The sequence below is a fragment of the Centropristis striata genome, chromosome 19, assembly GCF_030273125.1.
Source record: "Centropristis striata isolate RG_2023a ecotype Rhode Island chromosome 19, C.striata_1.0, whole genome shotgun sequence".
Taxonomy (NCBI): domain Eukaryota; kingdom Metazoa; phylum Chordata; class Actinopteri; order Perciformes; family Serranidae; genus Centropristis; species Centropristis striata.
Genome location: NC_081535.1, coordinates 7,422,886 through 7,443,618, shown reverse-complemented (window position 1 = coordinate 7,443,618; position 20,733 = coordinate 7,422,886).

Below are 20,733 nucleotides of genomic sequence, written 5' to 3'. Positions count from 1 at the left end.
GAAAAATCTATGAATTCATTGCAGATGCATAAAAGTTTGGGGCAGATTCACATAAGCCCCCTTCGGCTAGCTTCACCGAACACTTAATTAACATAACCCTCGCTGCATTCGAGCAATGCCAGATCTAGATCTCTGACATTGTTCTCGCTGCTGTATCTGTTCTGGACATGACAGTTTATACCTAATTCCAGCCACATCCATCATGTGTGCTCCTCCTCCCCTCCGACACTCAATCCTGCACACAGAGGAAGGCATATGTTCCAGGAGAGTGAAAAATGTCCTTTCGTTGGCCCAGATTGAAGGAGAGTACCACAGATGCAGGCTTTACATTACCCCCATACTGTAAAATCCCTTATGCAGTGCATTATAGGAGTGGTGTAGGGTATACATACAGCTCCTGCAGCCTTCCTCCAGGCCCCTGTGATGAGCCTGCTCCGATTAAGCATTTGAAGGTGTTCACCACGTTTGTACTGAGGCGAGATACATAATTAATGCAATGCATGGCACATCAAAGATCAAAGGCAGTTGTGTAAAAAAAAAAGGAAAAAAGAGAAAAGTTAAGTCTGACTGGGCACTGTTTCAAGGTGTGTTTGTGTGTGTGTGTATTTTATGTGTGTTTCTGTGTGAGGAAAGAAAAATGAGGACGACGATTATTCCAGTCAAGATCATGCTTTTGTGCAAATGTGTTCTCCATCTATCTTCCGAGTAAACAATTATCAATCGTCAGACTGTGCTGTGTTCGCACGATGATGTTAAGTGACTTAATTGGCTGAGTAAATGCTCATCAGAGGGGGAGGGAGGGAGGGAAGAGCAAGGATTGGACATCCTATTTGTCCTCTGTTTGCCTCAGGCCTTCGCTCTGTAATAGAAGACAGACACAATCTTTTTAAACACCTCGATCAGGCCGAGTCCTCTCATCTGCCCGCTACAACGGGCTATTTAATCCTCAACTTGGACCATGATTAATAGCAGACTGACCCTTCACCCCTATCCATATAAATTCTCTTGAGGCTGTTTTGGCTCTCCTCAACACCTTACACCTCTGCTGGAGGAGGTCTCCAGTCTATACTTAACTCTTAATTGCAATATCTCTTAGCTCGGGTCTTTCTCTCCTTTCTTTCTTTAGTTTTTTCCTTGTTTTTCTCCACTTTAAGCAACGTGTTTGGGCCTCAGGGGATGGGAGACCACCGTTAGGATAAACTCTGCTGTGGTTGCTTTGACAGCCAACCTCCTCCTCTTCCCCCCCTCTCTTAAAGTGGGTGATAAATGAGACAAGGGCCTTTTGGTCTCCTTTGTACTTTGACCATTCACGACATGCTCATCCGTAAAAGCGATTATGGCCTCTTTCAGCGGCAATGACAATGGTGTCCAATCCTGAGGAATGTACGGATAAATATGAAGGGAATTTTTTTTCCAATTAATTATTTAGTCAATTCAATTAGAAAGTACTGAAAAATGCTCGTTAGAACTTCCACGAGTCTTAGGTGATAGGTCTTAGGTCTTCAAATACCTTATGTCCAAGCAATGGTACAAAGGTATTCAATTAACAACTGCCAAGGTCATACCCAATCTCGGAGTGTTAACAAAAGTGGAAAATAATTTGTGTATCCATCCCATGATTCAGATCTTGTCCCAAACATATTCTCATGGTTTGTATGGTTACTTGAAGCAATGCTTGAGAATTCATATCCTGTTAAAAACACATGAGGATCCATGTTTTAGACACCTTGTTTTGAAACGGAACAATTTTAGGTTAAGGCACCAACTTGTTAGGTTGGGAAAAAAGGGCAGAGTAAGGTTATAAAAACTATATTTGTACTTCAAAACTTACAATGGGACACTAAACACAAGAAAACCAGTCTCCTGGTTGAAAGCTGGGGTTTGTTTGATCCATTCACCACCCTGTCTGTATGCCCTATCGGGAGCTACGTGGCTATGGAATATATATAATTTATATTTGTATGTTTATATACATAGTTTTTGTATGGTTCCTCCATGGCTCATGATACACCTTTCCATCAAGTTTCATGACAATCAGACCTGTAGGGATTTTTTAAATATAATTTTGAAAACAATAATCTGACAAGCATTATAAATCGAACCTCCTTGGCTGAAGTAATTATACAAGGAAAAAAAGAAAATCAGCAAATCATAACAAACAAGACAAATTCAACAATCGGGAACAAGCCGAAGTTGATGAGCAAATTGGTTAATCGACTGTTTAAGAATGGATTCCATTTTTTTCCCTTCAAATTAAGCCATGCTATTTCTGGAAAATAGATTAAACTACTTGAAGCATGCAGTCAGGCAATTAGTTGGTTTGGTTTTTATTAGGAGGAAATACCTGTCTTTTCTCTGTTTTGTTTGTTTTTCTTCTCCCACTCAAACGTGGACATGATTGAGGTCCGAGGAAGAAGGTGTGCTCCGAGGAACACAAAGCATGTGAGATCATTAGGGCGTTTGCTGAGGTGTTCAGCATTGTCCGCCCCGAGGGAAAGTCTTGATCGTCACAGCCCCGGGTTCACATTCCTTAACCCCAGGGTCAGGGCTTTGTCTGAGGATAGCACTGAGGCAACTTCCCCTGCGGAAATCAACAAGAGCTGACACACTAACGCTGTAGACGCACACAGAGGCAGGAAGAGGGACCACCAGACACACAGAAGCACTCATGTGGTCATAAAAATGGCTGTTTTGTCTAAAACCAAGAAAACTGCAAATGTACCATACCACATACCATAAAAATCACAAACTCATACTTTACGTTTTTGCTGACCACTCTCGAACGCCTGCTGTACAGATTTTAATTTTTGGGATGTATTTTTTTTAATCTGTTCTAGGCAGCCATTGGTTTCCATTCATTTATGTACAGGGTTAAAACCTAAAAGCAGAGATTTCCAGTGGTCATACTGTGCAAAAGTCTTAGGCAGGTGTGAAAATTGCTGTAAAATGATTTATTTATTTTTTACCAATTAACAAATTGCTAGGTGAGTGAACAGAAGAAATATATAAATCAAATCAATATTTGTTGTGACCACCCTTTGCCTGCAAACCGGCATCAATTATTCAAGGCATTTTTTTCCACACCTGCCGAAGAGTTTTGCACAGGTCTGCATGTTGTGTATTTATTGACAAAACACATGAAAACATGTTTTAAATAATTTTTAAAAGTGATTTTCATGAACACAACCAGTAATTTCTACAGCCAGGGGTTTCTTAAAATGCTAACAAACAGACAGACTTTGACCCTTTGTGAATTAGCATGGCATCATGGGAGGTTTTTTTTGTCAATGAAAGTCTATCTGACGCTACTGAAGCAGAAAAACACTGTTGTGTGTTAAGTGTTAAGTTAAATATTAAAGTTTTATTCACATTATGTTTTGTCATATTTCATATTTTATTTTATTCTAATGAAATAGTAACGTAAGTGATGTTAGCTCACAGGCTAACTTTCCATTGGAGGAGTTGACTACACAAGCAGCTAGCTAACGTTATTTGGTAAATCCAATCATGGGGTAGAACAGTAATGTTTCCAAATCCATGGTCGAAACAATCACAACAAAAATAACATAATGAGCGTGTCGGACATTATTGTAATATTATAATGTTAACATACACGTTAGCTTGGGGGCTAACTTTAGCCTCTTGTCATAGTAGCACATTATAGCAAGCTAGATCTGGATTGATTTTTAAAAACTATTCAATAAATGAGGTCTGGATTGGATATTTTGTTTAAAAATGGCATTCAATTAACCCTCTGGGGTCCATCTATTTATTGAAAATACACGTTTACTTACAGTAATAACTTTATTTATATATGATATGAAGACAAGCTGTGAAAGCCAGTTGAAAGTGCATCATAGGAGCTTTCACAGTGTGCCATTTATGTTTCTAGACCATTTTTAAAATGTGAATTTTCTTTCTACAATGAAAACTATTTCTATTTTTAATTTGCATTCAAATAGACTGTTTTGTAGTTTTATTATTTATTATTTTTTCTTCTGCTCCATAGACACTTGTGTCTTTTGTTTGTATTTTCGGTTCCTTGCAGCTTTATACTTTGTTAATTAAAATAAAATGAAAAATCAGACTGATAGACAAGTTTGTGTGGAGCCATGCATGTGATGTAAGGACAGACTGAAAGATGCTAAACAGAGACAGAAATGAATGCATAGGAAGTTGACAAATTTGAACCAAAATCCCTTGGACTTCAGAGGTTGGATAAATATACTATGTTATGTGGCAGAAAGTAACAGTAATACAGATTTTTATTGAGTTTAATTCTGTGACGTATGAATTACAATTCTCTCTGATGTATCATTTGGTGTTTCCCCTGAAGTTAGAACAACGAGGACACTGTTGACTAAATGCCATGCACAGTTACCTTGAAAAACATTACAGATACTAACATATTATACCTTTAAATGGGCTAAGACAAGCAAAACAACTTGTATGGTCCACTTAAACACAATGCAGCCATGTTTTAGACTACATCTTTCCATGTTCTGACATTTTTGAGGGGGAAAAAAAACCAACATATTAAACAAAGATCTTAGAAACAATTCCTGGTTTCAAATGAAGCGCCCATGAAGCACATTTCACCTCATATGCACAGCACCACTTTGCTCTGCTCTGTTTTCACAGACAGAGTTCATTTCATCCGAGGTGATAAGAGCTTTGTGGTTATCTGCCCATCAAATCGAACTGATGGATGACATGAATCTAGGCGCGGGGCCAGGAAATGGTAGTTTAAAAAAAAAAAAAAAAAAACGCACAATATTTTCCTAAATGATCAGAGCCCATTCCGCTCAGGGCTGTTATCAATATTGAACATTACATCAGCTGTATCTGCTGGGTTTTGAATGCTGCCATGGGCAGACGAGACTCCCTGAACGGGAACATCTGAAGCTCGGGCATGCATCATTCTTTAATATCATATTAAAGTGAAATTGGCTACATTTAAACAGACATGGCGATAAATCTCGTCAGCACTTGGCAGAAGCTGGTGTTATCGCGGAAGGGAGAATCACCGTCCCTGCAGAGCATCATCTTCTTACCTACGATTGAGTCCAGCATTATTGCACAGTGATGGAGCGACTGTGCCTCTTGAGCGGGCAGATTGAGAGGCTGAATTATGGCTGTGCAAAGGGTTGAAGGTGTAGTCAAACATTTTTTTCTTTGGTCTGGAGTTGAAAGAGGACAGGTGAGGTGAGTTCAAGTTGGAAGGTTACGAGAAATTCAATAAATTGAACTGATTTATATTACAATCATGCCCTTTGCATGAGACGCCTTGTGAGATTTTAACCCATAAGAACCCATGGTGACACGCGTGTAACAAAAACTTTAAATGTTATAGAATCTCCCATATTCAGCTTTATGCTTCACCTTAACTCATTAAGTCGCTTAGCAAGACTGTGTGACTTTGACAGGAAGTGACTTCTCCAAAATATGTGTGTGACTGGAAACAGAAATGTGAAAAAGTAGCTCATTTCAAAAAGCTTATTTTTTGTTACGAGGCTAAGTTCAAACCCATTTATTGCATTAAACCTGTTTTGACCATATTTCCTGAACAAATTAATATAAAACAAGTAACAAAAATATCGCTGTGACGTATATGTCAGAAAAAGGCAAATTTGTGTCTCTGTAAGCAGAAAAAGGTGTCTAGTTTATTTATTTTAAAATAAGAAATATCATAAACATAAATTCCATGGACGACTAATGTAACGCTGATGTCACATCACAGATCTTTGACATTTAGGGGTATCATTTTTTTTTTAAACATCAGAAATGTGTTCTATGTGGTCCACTTGGTCTGTGGTATATCCCCCATAATTTTCCTTTAAGGATAAATAGGTCTGGGTTCTTATGGGTTAAGCCAAAATCAGTAGAAAAGTCATAATTTGTGTTAGGAATATTCTCCTCTGTTCCCATTTAAAAAGCACAAGTAAAAAAAATGCACATAGTGTCACCTTCACAATGTCCTTTTTATTTTTAGCTAGCCTGTCTCCATTGAGATTCCGTGTGCAGAAACTAAAAATACAGGTGGCTGATCACAGTTTTAATATTAAATTCCTGCAGTACCATTACATGAAATCTGTCCCTCCACACAGACTTGAGTTAAAGTAGGTCTACAGCACATTACATAAGATCTGCCTTACCCCAAGCCCCCATTCACACAGCCATCTAGGTCTGACAGTAGAACTACCAATTCTGTTGTTTTTCCCATTACGTGCTGAATGCAACACATTTCTGCACAGACATTTGTTGCCAAAATGCACTGAAACCCACCAAAGTGTGTACAGCCACCGACTAGAATCACTTGAGTCACTAATTTACATTTTACAGAAAGCTTTTTTTTTTGGCTTGCAGTTTTGCTTTGCACAGCTCGGCTGCTTTGTGTTGCATTGTTGCTGATCCTGCTTCCTAATCCAGCTTTGCTTTGCAGTGTTGTGACTTGCAATCAGAGCGCATCTTGCTACAAAAAGGTGGTTCCAGTTCACTCCTATAGGCTAAAAGATTTGGAAGCAGGATAAATGGCTGGCTGGATAAAGTGTCTATTTTTGTATTTGTTTTCTTTTTTTCTTTTTTTTATCTTCCATTTATGAGCTTTAGTTTGCTTTAGCTGCAAATGCACAAGTGCTTGTACCCTGAGTGCACTAAGATCTGGACAATACTACTGGACCAAAAAAAATACACAAAATGACCCAAAAAAGACACAAAATTACCAAAAAATACACAAAATTACTAAAAAAGACACAAAATTATTTTAAAAAGACACAAAATTACCAAAAGACACAAAATTACTAAAAATAAGACATAAAATTACCAAAAACAGACACAGAATTACCAAAAAAAAGACACACAATTATTAAAAAAAGACAAAATGACCAAAAAAGACACAATATTACCAAAAAAAGTAATTAAAGGGACCTTCCACACACAAAACGGTAAAGTGCCATTCATATAAAACTCGCAGGCCGCTAAGATCTGGACAATACTTATCCAAAAATGTCAGCATGCAATAATATTGAATAAAGGTATTGAATATAGGTCTAAAACTAAACACATAATGATGTTTAATGAAGTTATAAAGCTCATAGAAGCATCCACATATCTGATATTGGTCAATAGATGTGTTCTCATGACTTCCTCTCCAGTCAGTACAGTACAGCTGGGAGAGAGTGCAACACTGTTGGACTTCAGCTGGGTAAACATTCCCCACCGAGGCCAGAGATCTTGTGTACACACGGGGCACAGCGCACGTTCAGCGAGGGGGGCCTCCCGACCGCCGCAAAGGATGGATGGTCTAACCAGACCAGAGTCCATGTGGGCACAGCAGTCGAAATATGACAAGAGACCACCCCATCTGCTGAAACCATTAAGATCTGATGAACAGATAGCAGCTCAGGCTGTAGACGGAGTGTTTCCACACCTCCTGCGTCCTGATATAGCCTACACATGTGCTCGCAAAGATGCACACGCGCTGTATGTTAAACAATCCTCAGAGCGCCTGTGAAGGAAATAGACTCAATGGTGCTTGAAAGAGACACAGAGTCATTTCACTGAGACGAACATTAGGGTGAAGTGGAGTAACAGGACACCTACAGACCAGCAGTGACAGTCACACACACACACACACACACACACACACACACACACACACACACACACATACGTGCACGCCAAGACCGTAGCTAATAATAAAGCTCTGTGAGTCAGACATGGCAGATGCAATAGAGATAATATATTTTCCTATGCTGAAATCAAAGTCATTTTTCCTGGATTTGAAAGACGGCCTGTGGAGATATCCCAGCGAGACATTATTGTGTGTGTGTGTGTGTGCGTGTGTGTGTGTGTGTGTGTGTGTGCAAAGCCCAGTTAGCCCAGGGGATGCAGAGAGATACATTGATGCTATTTGTCTGTATTAACCTCTCCTCACAGGAATTCATGTTGCTGCCAGTTAGACATCCCACATTTACTATCCTTGTTTTTCATGCACCGTTTCAAAAAAATACTAGGTAGATTTCAGTGAAATTTGCCCAAATTGATTGGTTTTTCGGAGCAGATAGTGCACGCATTTATAAAGCGTCTTTATTTTGACTCGTGAGTCCTGATTTAAGTGAGATATAAATGCAAAAATTATTTGGTTTAAGGCAATACATGCCAAGTCAATGTCTGCTACTGCCATTAGCTGCCACTTTGAATTAAGGCAAAACACTTTTTCCAACACTCTTCTGACAAATGTCACCTAATCAACACCAGGTTTGGTGACGGTAGTACTTGAGCGAGGCTGGAAAAACAACATGTCCTCCAAATTAAATGGTAAAAGACACTGTTTGCCCTCTAGCGCAACACAGGAAGTGGTTTGGCACAAAAATTATAAAATCATGGTTTGGGTCAAATAAATACTCCGTCCAGGGAGCTTTGTTAATAAAAATGTGGTCAAGGCTAGTGGATGATCATAATCACAGTCAACTGTCGGTTGGAAAAATCAGCCTTCTGTGTTTGTTTCTTGCTATGATTTCTTGTTCCAGTTGTGATCAATTTTACATAAACTACCACAAATGTCAAATGCACTATGCAATTGCAAACAACTTGACACATGCATGAATAAATGTAAAGAGTTTCAGAAACAGTTGATGAAATGTTGAGGTGGCGCTACAAAGAAATTACATATTGAAATAGCTCAATTTAACCTGATGCAGAACACTTGTTCCAAAAAACCATTTGAGAAGCCTTCATCATTAGAAACTTTTTGGAAAAGGGCAGGAACTTATTTTAAACATACTTGGCAGGTGATTGGATGGACCATCTGTCTATCACCAGCCAGACAGGAGCTGAGCGACAATGTCTTTTCCATGGAGAAAGGCCTTCAGTGCCTTCTTTTATTTAGATTAAGAAATATAGTCCCCAGTTGCAGGATCCAAGATAACCAATTTAGGATGTGCCATTGTTGTCATTCCTTTGTTTCATCACACACTACGGAAGAGGATTAGGACCAGGTAGGAGAAAAAAATTATGAGGAGGAGGATTTTTTTTTTTCCATTAATTGGTTTGATAAAAAAGTTGAAATGACAAGAAAAAAGTAAAAAAGATGAGAATTAAGTCGAAATGTTGAGAATAAAGTTGAAATACGATTTGGAGAAAAAAGTCGAAATGACAAGAATAAAGTCAACTGGGGGCGTCCCGGTGGCTCACTTTGGTAGATCGCTTACCACATGGCCGTGTGCTTGCTGCAGCGGACCCGGGTTCGAATCCGGCCTGAGGTCCCTTTGCTGCATGTCTTCCCCTCTGTTTCCCCCTTTCAATCTGTCTCTATCCAATAAAGCAGTAAAAATGCCCCAAAAAATAATCTTTAAAAAAAAAAGAATAAAGTCAACTATAATAGAATAAAGTATTGAGGAAAATAAGGTTGTAGCTTGCAGTCTACTTTACAGAACTCAAAAAGTTGACTTCAATCTCAACATTTCGACTTTTTTTCCTCAACATTGTATTTTGACTTCTTTCTTTTAATTTTGATTTTTTCCCCCCCCTCAACATAGTATCTTGACTTTTTTCTTGTCATTTCAACTTTTTTCTTAACATTGTATTTTGCCTTTTTTTCCTCATCATTTTGCCTTTTTTTCCCCAAAGTACTCTGGGTACAACTTATGCTTTATATTTTTAATTTCAATGGGTGACCAGAGGTCTTTTATTTCAGAGAAAAATAAAAACAAAAAAATCATAGACTGTTTCAAAAATTGACTTGAGGTCATGTAACTTACTCATCACATCTCAAAACCTTGAATTTTAAAGTTCCAAGTGTCAAGCAAGAAAAAAGAAAAAAAAAACTTATTTTCAAACCTTCCATGCTAGAACAGCTCTATCTTGTCAGCAGACTACTGGAGAGCCGCCCTTCCTTCACACATTATCTGCCTGTGAACTGTGAGCATAGGGCTGGATGTGTTTGTGTATGCGGGTGTGTGTGTCTGAGCCACACTCTCACTGTGATTTACAGCTCTACTCACACTCTCCCCTTCTGTCTGCTGGTCAACTGCCATGGTGAAGGCGGCTACAATGGCCGGCTACGAAGAAACCATAAATCTGGACGCTTCCTACCACTGTCTCCCACTTCAAGGGAAAGCCAGTCCTGTTGCAAACATGATTAACCCTCTTCCTCCCTGTCCACAACCCCCTGCACACACCCTCCAACCTCCATCCTCCTTCCCCCAACTAGAGGCCATGCTGCAGGGGAAAAAACAGGGCCTCCTTCACACCTCAGATTCAAGAAACCTTCCAGATATGCCATTCCTTCCCTCCACAGGAAATAACTAATAAAGTATAACCTAGACTTTGTATTGGAGCTACAAAGACATAAATAAAAAATTAAAAACAGTGTAAAAGTAAACAAAACAGTTCATGCAAGGAGTTACAGTATTCCTCCCCCACAATATGCTAAGTATAAAAGCTAACGCTTTTTTCTTGAAGTTTTTATGAAAGTGCCTCACTTCTCCCAATGACAAAGTAAGAAAAAAAGTTTTCAAAAGGCTTTCAAACCACAAAAGACTCGTTCAAGATGAGTGAAGCGATAGTCCCAGAATGCCAATTTGCAGCTTAGTAAGGAAGTTTGCTTGGTGCTGCGAGGTTTAGAGCAGGAATAGAGACGTGTTGTCATTGAGCTGCCTGAATGCATCTATGAAATTTCAGATGAAATAGGGGGTGGGGGGGTGCTGTCAGTGGAGAGCGGGTCCTTCAGTGAACTGTGACAGCAGACTATAACATGAGCCTTCAGCTGAAGACCCAGCCTCTTTAGTCTGCTCCTGCCCAGCAAACCAAACACACACACTTATAATCACCCACGTGCACACAAAAGGACACACTGTCTTGCATATCTATCTATCCGCCCGCCCACTTGCGCACATATATAGACAGATATAAGCATAAAACTGCATGCACATACACAAGCAAAAAGCCTACACACACACCCACACGCACACTCATTATTCCCGGAGAAACACACACAGATGCTTGATCTCCTCGCTGTCAGTCAGGCTCTTATTCTGAGTTCCAGCTGAGGACACTGATGTAACATTTTTTGAGAAACTTTATATGGCCAATCAAACCAAGTCAGTCAGAATTCTTTGAGTGTTGATGCAAAAAAAGACATTGAATTTTCATGCTGAGTGCTGAACTATTCCAAGTGAAACGGCTGGTTGGCTGGTAAATAATATTGTTTGTATGACATGACATGATTTTGACCTCTGTTGAATTAATGGGTTGGTAAATTACCATCAACATTTGTCAGTGGACTAAGCCTGTTGGTTGCCCTAATGAAGTGCTTCTGTCAACTGTTGCTATAAATCCTTCACTAAATACATGATAGCACTTTATCTGTGTAGTTGCTTTTACTAGCATAACAGCATATGCTAATGTAGCAGCTAATGTTGAACTAACATTTAGCTAAACTAAACTAAAGCGTCCGGTTTGTGTTTGCTTGACAATATTTGATAAAGCTTGTGAAAGTACACAGAAGGCTTAACACCACAGAATGCAGCAGCTACAGTGGTAGCGACCTGTCAATCACAAGGTACCCATAAAGCAGCACAACCTAAAGCAGGGGTCTCAAACTCATATTACCTGGGGGCCACTGGAGGCAGTATCAAAATGACCAAAAAAAGACACAAAATGACCAAAGAAATACACAAAATGACCAAAAAGGACAAACAATTATTTAAAAAAGACCAAAAATTATATAAAAAAGACACAAAATGACCAAAAAAAGACACAAACTGACAGAAAAAACCCCCTAAATTACTCAAAAAAGACACAGAATTACCAAAAACACACAATTGTTTAAAGTGCCATTCATATAAAACTTGCGGGCCGCACTAACATTAAACTTTCATATCAAGGTGGGGGGTCACAAAATATCGTCACGAGGACCGCAATTGGCCCACGGGCCGCAAATTTGAGACCCCTGCCCTAAAGCATACCCAGCTTTATCGTCTATACTTATCTGAATGGGAGCATAATTTTCAAAAATGAACATCATGCTGTATTGAGGAAGAGCTGAAACTAGTTATTAAGACCATAAATGCATCATGAAAATGCTTACGAAGGTAAAAAAAGAAAAAGGAAAAGAAAAGTAGGGTAATTTTCCCATTTACATTTATAAAATTGGACTCTTTTTTGCAACCAGTGGAGTCCCCACTGCTGGCCATTAGAAAGAATACAGGTTCAAAGCACTTCTGCATTGGCTTCACTTTTCAGACTAGAAAGTTGTTGCTTGGTGAAAGTCTTGTGTTTGTTTGACCCATCCATCCACCCTGACATCCTCCCTGTGTAGACTTTGTCGCTCTTTAAAATCAGGGTTGGTACGGGTGCTTGAAATCCTTGAAAATGCTTAAATTTTAATTTTGTATTTTCAAGATTTGAAAAGTGCTTGGATTTTGGATTAAGTGCTTGAAAATGCTTGAAATTCTTACTGATTTTTTCTTGCAATCTGACTATAGATAATCACATGTTCAATGAAAAAAATAAAAAATTTAATATTGAGATTAGCAAACTATACTTTTGGTTGTTAAAAGTGTAAAAACCATCACTGTTGGTATGGTTGAGTGAAATTACCCCTTTTAGCATGTAAGTACTAATCTAAAACATGCAACTTACAACCGTTGTAAGGTCCTGGAAAAGCCCTTGAAAAGTGCTTGAACTTGACCACTCAAAAAGTGTATGAACCTTGTATAATACATCAGCAGACTTCCTCCTTTGATGCAGCCATGCATGTGCTGGCTATGGCTCACGATAATGTGGGTTATATGCAAACTATAGTGCGTAGCTTGTTGTAGGCACAAACATGAACAGTAAATGCCCATAAGAAGAAAATAATAAAAAACCACAGACATTAAAAAAAAAACTTTGGCTGTGACCTTTAAACTTGATTAAATGTTTTTGTGTTTCTTTTCAAAACAGAGGCTATATAAAGCATTGTTGCTGCAGTTTCCTGTAGTTGTTGACAGTGTGACTTCACCTAATGTCCTGCTTCTAAGTCAGTTAATAATCTGTAAAGATGGTCTATTGAATAAAATTCAGAGAGATTTTGAGAATGCATGGTGTGAACCTAAACTGAACTTTAAATTTGAAATATTTCCAACATTAATGATTCTACATGTGAAGTAGCTGTGAAGCTGCAGCTCTCATGACAGCTGTGTATACATGCCTGCTAAATGATGATGCATCTGCAGGCTGTATCAACATGGGAAATCCTGTATATACGGCGAGATGGCACAGGGATGTATACAATTGGCATGCACACTAACTAGAATAGACTCCATTATAACGTGTAACATGTTCTGATGTCAAAACAACATTATTAACAGAAACTAAAGTATGTGTTTCTATCGGCTCTACGGCACTTCAACACCTCACAGAAAACAGCTGCAGAGCCCTAATAACTGTACTCCAGAAAATCCCGTTTTCCAGGTTTAAAGCCTGAAAAGATATTAATAGCTCGCCAAAATAGAAAGTAAACAGCCACGCAGAAGGTGAAAGCCAATAGTGACTATGTGTCAGAGACATCCTGATGACTAATCCTCATGTCCTGTTTTCTTTGTAAACAGGTCTCGGTTTTGTGTGTTGTGGGTGGCAGACATGCTCCTCTGCTGCAGTGTTTGATTAGAATTATTCAGCTGAGTCTCACTTCCCCCCCGTCTTTAACACCTTGCCTTCGCTAATAGAAAAACACTGATGTCATGAGCCCATTAGCCACGTAATGATTTACACCACAAAGACCTGTGAAGGAGCCGCCACCTGCTCCAATGCTCTTTTTGCCCCCAATTCCCCTCCCTCAACCCCTGCATGTGAAAGCATGATGAGGTCATTATTACAATAATCCCATTAATGAAGTCCCAACCGCGGTAACAACACCTGTTTGATGCAGCCACAGGGATGTTTTCAGCAAGCACTCGGCATCTTTCTTTTTCTTTTTTTTTTTTTTTTCTTCTCTTAGCTGAGGGGAGAAAATAAATAAGTGATGGAGCAACACTGTTTATGCAAATCTCATTTCACATGCGTCTTATGTCCTGCCACGCTTTTCTTGGCAGCACACAGCTGAGATTGCGGGGCAAGTGACAGCGCAAAGGCTTAATATGACTGATTTGCTCTGTAATGATAATGCGATTGAGCACACTGTTTGTGACGAGCACAAAGGGGGCACATGAATGAGAAGAGGTTCGGTGTTAAAGTGCGAATGATCAGGAGGACCAGCCGTCTACTCCTCAGGCTCGTACAGCAGATACATTAAAGCATGTTGTACCTCATGGGAAGAGTACAGTCTGCTGTGTGTGTGTGTGTGTGTGTGTGAATGGATCACACACCATATGGAAGTCTTCAGTGGGTGAAGTCAGCCATTGTGCTGCAGTGATGTATGAGCCTGTCTGATGGATTGCTGTCAACATGTGGTATTTATTGTATATATTGTGTCACTCTGGCTCTCTTGTTTGCATCACAGCTTTTTAACATCTGCCCAGTATAAGTTCTCAGCATGCACGTAGTCTGAACATGCTTAATATTTATTTGGAAAACTTTAAAATGTCAAATTAAATCACGAGATTCCAAGGTCTTTTATTAATCACTAACTAGCACAGCTTCCCACGTATCTCAGAATTCCTGCAGGATTTAGCTAATTTTGTCCTCCATTAAATTTACTCTAACTGTGTCTCACAAACAACCAATTTAGTTATTTCCTGTAGAGCTGGGTAGCATTTTTCCAATATCAGTGCCAGTATGAGTTTCAATTTGGATCCCAAAACAATACTGTAGTCAGCTCTGGTAACAATGTAACTTTATTAGATACCTTTCTTTGAAGGATTTTAATATGTTTTTATGCTAATCTTAACAACAAACAGCATATTTATTTCTGTTTTGTATTAATATAATCTGCATTGTAACTACACCGTTGCCCATAAAGTTGGAATATTTTTGTTTTCAGACAAAATCCTCTGTTTATTCCTATTTAAATGCATCAGTATTCACTTTGAGATTGATTAATAACGTTTTGAGAACATATACTCTTTATCTGTCAAGAATAAATCACATTATCATAACAGTTTCATGGAAGGAGGTAAAAAATATATTTTGTTCCAACTTTATGAGCAACAGTGTATTATAACCTGCAGTGGGAGCAGCAGAAACAAGCTGGAAACGCAACATTTACACAATTTTATCTTCGAAAAGGAAACTTTAGTATTTCAAACCTATTTCCCCATGTTTTGGTGTTTACCCAATATAATGGGACAACATTTTTTAAAATTGGTCCAGTATTGAGAGAGAGTGCTGCAGCTGCGAAACATGCAGCAATGTAATCCTGCACCGTCCACTTTTCTGCAGCTGACAGGCTCCGACTGTTATAATATTATTAGTGTCTGACAACATTATGGGAAAGACCCTATGGAGAAATAAAACATTTTTCTTTTGCCTGATCTGGCCTTTTTTTATTCTGACTTTTTGCTGCTACTGTAATGTGAGTGAGAGATTTTGAGAGTGGCGTCCTGAGAAGACTTTGTTGTGTGAAAGCATAGCTTAGTGTTATCTAAAAGATATTTAGTGTCATGGCTGACTATCTACTTGATTTTCAACGATATGGAGTGGACTATGGAGTCCCCCTTGTTTGGTAAGAACACAGCTAAAATGCCATCTTGGATGCCTTTCAGGTGGAGAAAACAGAATGCAGGGCACTAATGGAAGCCCTCAAATGGAGAAAACGTAAAAGTGCATGCTTGGATGCCCCTATGGTAGGCAGACACATGATGAAGTGACCTGTATGGTGCCATTCCAGTTGAGAAACCTTGATTTAGTGTCCTGTAGTGCCTTTTAAGTGAACAAAATGTGATGCAGCATTCATTATCTGGAGCATGGGTCTCAAACTCGCGGCCCGCGGGCCAATTGCGGCCCTCGTGACGATATTTTGTGGCCCCAACCTTGATATGAAAGTTTAATGTGAGTTTTATATGAATGGCACTTTACCGTGTTGTGTGTGGAAGGTCTTTTTAATTACTTTTTGGTAATTATGTCTTTTTTTAGTAGTTTTGTGTCTTTTTTTGGTAATTTTGTCTTTTTTAGTAGTTTTGTGTCCTTTTTTTTGGTAATTTTGTGTCTTTTTTAAATAATTGTTTGTCTTTTTTGGTAATTCTGTGTGTTTTTTTGGTCATTTTGTTTCTTTTTTAAGTAATTTAGTTTTTTGTATGTTTTTTTCTGTAATTTTGTGTCTTTTTTGGTAATTCTGTGTTTTTTTTGGTCATTTTGTGTCTTTTTTTTAGTAATTTTGTGTCTTTTTTTGGTCATTTTGATAGTGCCTCAGCGCCCCCAAGGTAATTTGAGTTTGAGACCCCTGCTTTAGATTCTTGAAAGTTGGACAAGGTCTTTTAAATCCCTTTTCAATCCACTCATACAATGGCAATACGTATAACAGACACACATACTTTTCTATAAGTTAATATCTAATCACAGAATAATCAGTCAAGACTAATGCCAGAACCGTGTTCCATTAACAGCCCAATTTAATCAGTTAAATTAAAAAAAAAGTACTTTTTGTGCCGTTTTTGCCTTTAGTTTGACAATATCTCCAATATAATCTGTGACACTGATTCCAGATCCTAGACATCTGAGTAGACTGCATGCTAATATTGGTCACGGTTCAACCCGTAGTCTGGCATGTCTCTCAGCAAAGACACAGCAGGAATTTAAATAACCACCTAATCTGACTGTGACCATCTCAAAGGACATCAGTGGCATCAGAATCTGAACAAGCACTCAATGTTTTTGTTTCTGGACACTTTTCAATACTTTGTTCCATGGAAACATTTTAATCAGGACTGAAAGTGAGGCTTTTCTTCCTTCCAGTGAACTTCTATTCAAGCCAGATTTGGTTTTGATTTCACATTATTATCAGGCTATTTTTCATAAATGTGTCTTGTATACAAAGCAAATACGACACACATAGATTTGTCTTGTTGTTTGGTGAAATACAAGCCGTACTTATATTTGAGAATATAAATAGCCTGTGACCCAGGTCAAAATATAATGTATGCTGTAAAAAAAAAAACGTAGATACAATGGGCTGTGTTATAAGTGCCGGTAACACTTTACAATAGCCATCATTTATACATGGTAAACAGACCATTTATAAAAGGTAAACAGATAGTTTATTAATGTTTAATCATCATTTATAAACCGTATATAAGCCATGTAATAATGTTGAACTATAATTTATAAATGCCAAATAGATTACTTTACCATAAACAAACATAATTATTAGTTTATTAATAGCTTTACACTCGTTATAACATTTTAAACACCATATTAAGTATGTAAATGATTTCAAAATGATTCTTATGCCTTTAAGAAATTGCTTGAAAACATTTAAAGATTAAATATGTATAGAATTTTGTAAATGGTTAATAATAATTGGTTTATAAACCATCTATAAACATCACTTAGATGGTTATTGTAAAGTGTTACTTAAGTGCCTATTGGATTTATAATTTACAAGTAAGCATCCACAAACCCACTTCTTTTCGAAAAGCTGTTGATTCTATCTAATCATCAAAGTGTTTCTAATTCAGTGTCAGTGAATTTGCGTATAAAGAGGTGCATTAAATGAATATCAAAACGCGCCTGTGTATCTTGTCTCGCTCGACGATCCAGGCAGAACCACGACATCAAAGCACAATCACCCATCACACGTCCACATGTTGGACGGATACCTCCACTCTGACAGAGCTGCTGTCATTTACATAGCGCGGCAGTGAGACAGAATCAAAAGGCAGAGACATCAAAAAGCTGCCAAGAATTTTTTTTTCTCATCATTTCATTTCTGCCTTTCCAACCTCTCCATCCCCCCTCCCCCTCCTCCCTCCCAACTCCTAATCATCAACCAAGCGGATTAGCATGTCACTGCTGGGTATCCCATTCTCCTTCAGAGGGGCCCCAGACTATTTTTCTCTCTTTTTTTTCCTCCCTCTTCTTCTTCTTCTTCTTCTGGGGGGAATCTGCCATTTCATCAGAGCGTGCAGGAGTCACCAGTCGGCTAACTTCATTGTACGGCTGGGGTCAGGGGCGGGTCAGCTCCCAGGATTCTCCAAAAAAAAGAGAGAAGCACCGGCCTGGCTATGCAGAACCTCATCCCACTCTTGACCTGTCCTCATCTTGGGCTCCCCCCAGACCAGAGACGGAGGTCAGCAGCCTATTTGCGAGGACACTTGGCTCTCCACGGGGGGTGAGATATCCTTTACAAGAGCCCCTGTCATGTGGACAGTGACTAATGAAGCCAGCCTGGTGACAAGTACTGATGAGCAGCCCCAGGCTGGTAAAGGGGGTCCATTGCTCTGCTGCTAATGACACCAACTGTGGCTCCTGTCTTGGTATGTTTCTAATGCGGGTTTCATCATTTGTAGGCTCTCAGGCCACAAACATGTCAGCTTTTGTTTATTAATAAAGCTCAGGTTCATGCAGTCACCAGCGGCCAGAAGCTGCCGGCTCTTTAGAAACACTGGGTTCCCATGGCCTGATGCCTCATTGGCATCCACACAAAGGCGGGTGATGAATGAGCCTAAAAGGCCTGATAAAACATTAACATGGACAGTTGGTCCAAAGGGAAGAGCTGCACAGATTAAAACATGACTCAGTTTTTTGCGAGGCATCATCCTTGTGATTTCTCAGCGCTAAAAAATGTCTTCACGGGGTAAAAAAAACTAGACATTAATGAAAAACAGCATGCTGCCGTGTTGATGTCTCATTATTTCCTGTTTGGGCTGTGCAGCCCAGGAATGCAGGACAAAAAAAAAGTCTACCTGTGGCATCAGTGTTTGGTTTGCAGAGATGTGAAAGTTGGACACAGAGCAGTGCTGTTCCACCTCTGGCACCACGTCAACTGGGGCAGAAACATTCATTATTCACAAGCTCCATGCATGAATTATGTAATGTGATAGGTCATCCCTAACTCTTTGGATGCAGGAGTTTTAATAGAACGCAAATAAGGGCTGCCAGAGGACAAAGACGTCCTCAGTGGAGCCTGTCCACCAGCCCCCACCCAAAATATATACATATATGCGAAGTGAGCTTCATATTCCTCTTTGATTTCTCTTTCTCCACAGTCTTGTGTTATTCATCAAAAGCATGCTTGTTTTTCTAGGACAGATTTTCCTGTAGTTGTTTTGCCATTTATGCCATTTGAACAGCAAAAAAGAACAAATGCATTCAAAAAGAGAACGTTTTATAATGAACTGAACGGATTTATTCGATGTCCTTTCACAAACGTTATCAAACGCTGTCAAACAAACACACATATGATGCTTTATGATTAGCATATGCTGTTATGGTAGTTAAAGCAACCACACAAATAAAGTGCTATCATGTATAATCCTGTCTTCTAAAAATTATGTTCCCACACAATGAAACTGCTTTCTCAATTACGTTTTATGAAAAACATATTTTTTCCTGAATTATGGTCGCATGGTTAATGTTGTCAAACAGTGTTGAAAGATGGGAAATGTGACACTATTGTACCAGAGGCTTAAGATATTTGTATTTTGAGGAAATAGTCATAACCACATGAACAATTTGCTAGAATGTGTAATTTTACAGAACACTTTTACCCACATTGTTTCACAGAAGCTTCTATTAAAAAGCCACAATGCATGAAAGTGACTTATTGTTCCAGACACATCCAAAGGCAAAGAACAGGGTTTCAATGTGTGTCGGTACAAAGTATCTGTATTTGACAAGTTGGGATAAGAATGCATTGGAATGGCTGGAAAGACGTCGTGTGAGAAGAGATGCAGAAACACAGACATAGGATCTGTATTTTGCTACCAACATGGTCTCACAGAAATCCGTGAAATAGCCACGGATTTCGCTTAACTCAAAATCCGTGGAATAGCCACGGAATCGCTCAAATTTCCGTGAAACTGACACGGATTTCGCTACAATGCAAGTTAATGACAGTCATATCCCGTGGCTATTCCATGGATATCTTTTCCTATTGGTTTGTTCCAAGTCACGTGACTTTCAAGGTCCCAGCGGTCAGAACAAAAAACATGGCGGACAGTTCTCTCATTTTTTGTGAAAAATCAATATTTTGACTTAGTTTCTGCATAAAAATGGATTTTGATCACAAGTCTAGCGAGAAATATATGTTTTATTTTCTAAATCTTCACTCAGTGAATGTACATAATCACTTTGTATGTTGGAATAGCCACGGGATATGACTGTCATTAACTTGCATTGTACCGGGGCGTCCCGGTGGCTCACACTGGTAGAGCGCTTACCATGAAGGCCGTGTGCTTGCTGCAGCGGACCCGGGTTCGAATCCGGCCTGAGGTCCCTTTGCTGCATGTCTTCCCCTCTATCCCCCCCTTTCTATCTGTCTCTATATAATAAAGCAGTAAAAATGCCAAAAAAATAATCTTTAAAAAAAAAAAAAACTTGCATTGTAGCGAAATCCGTGTCAGTTTCACGGAAATTTGAGCGATTCTGTGGCTATTCCATGGATTTTGAGTTAAGCGATGTTATTTCTTATTAATTCTTATTTCTTATTTCTTATTAAGATGTTATTTCATGGATTTCTGTGAGACCATGTTGTTTGCTACCCTGATCATATGGGGAAATTAATTAAAATGAGTGAACTATTAATTATAAATGTCACAACATGGTCAGATTAATGTATATTATGTAAATTTTAGCAATACTCATAATACATCT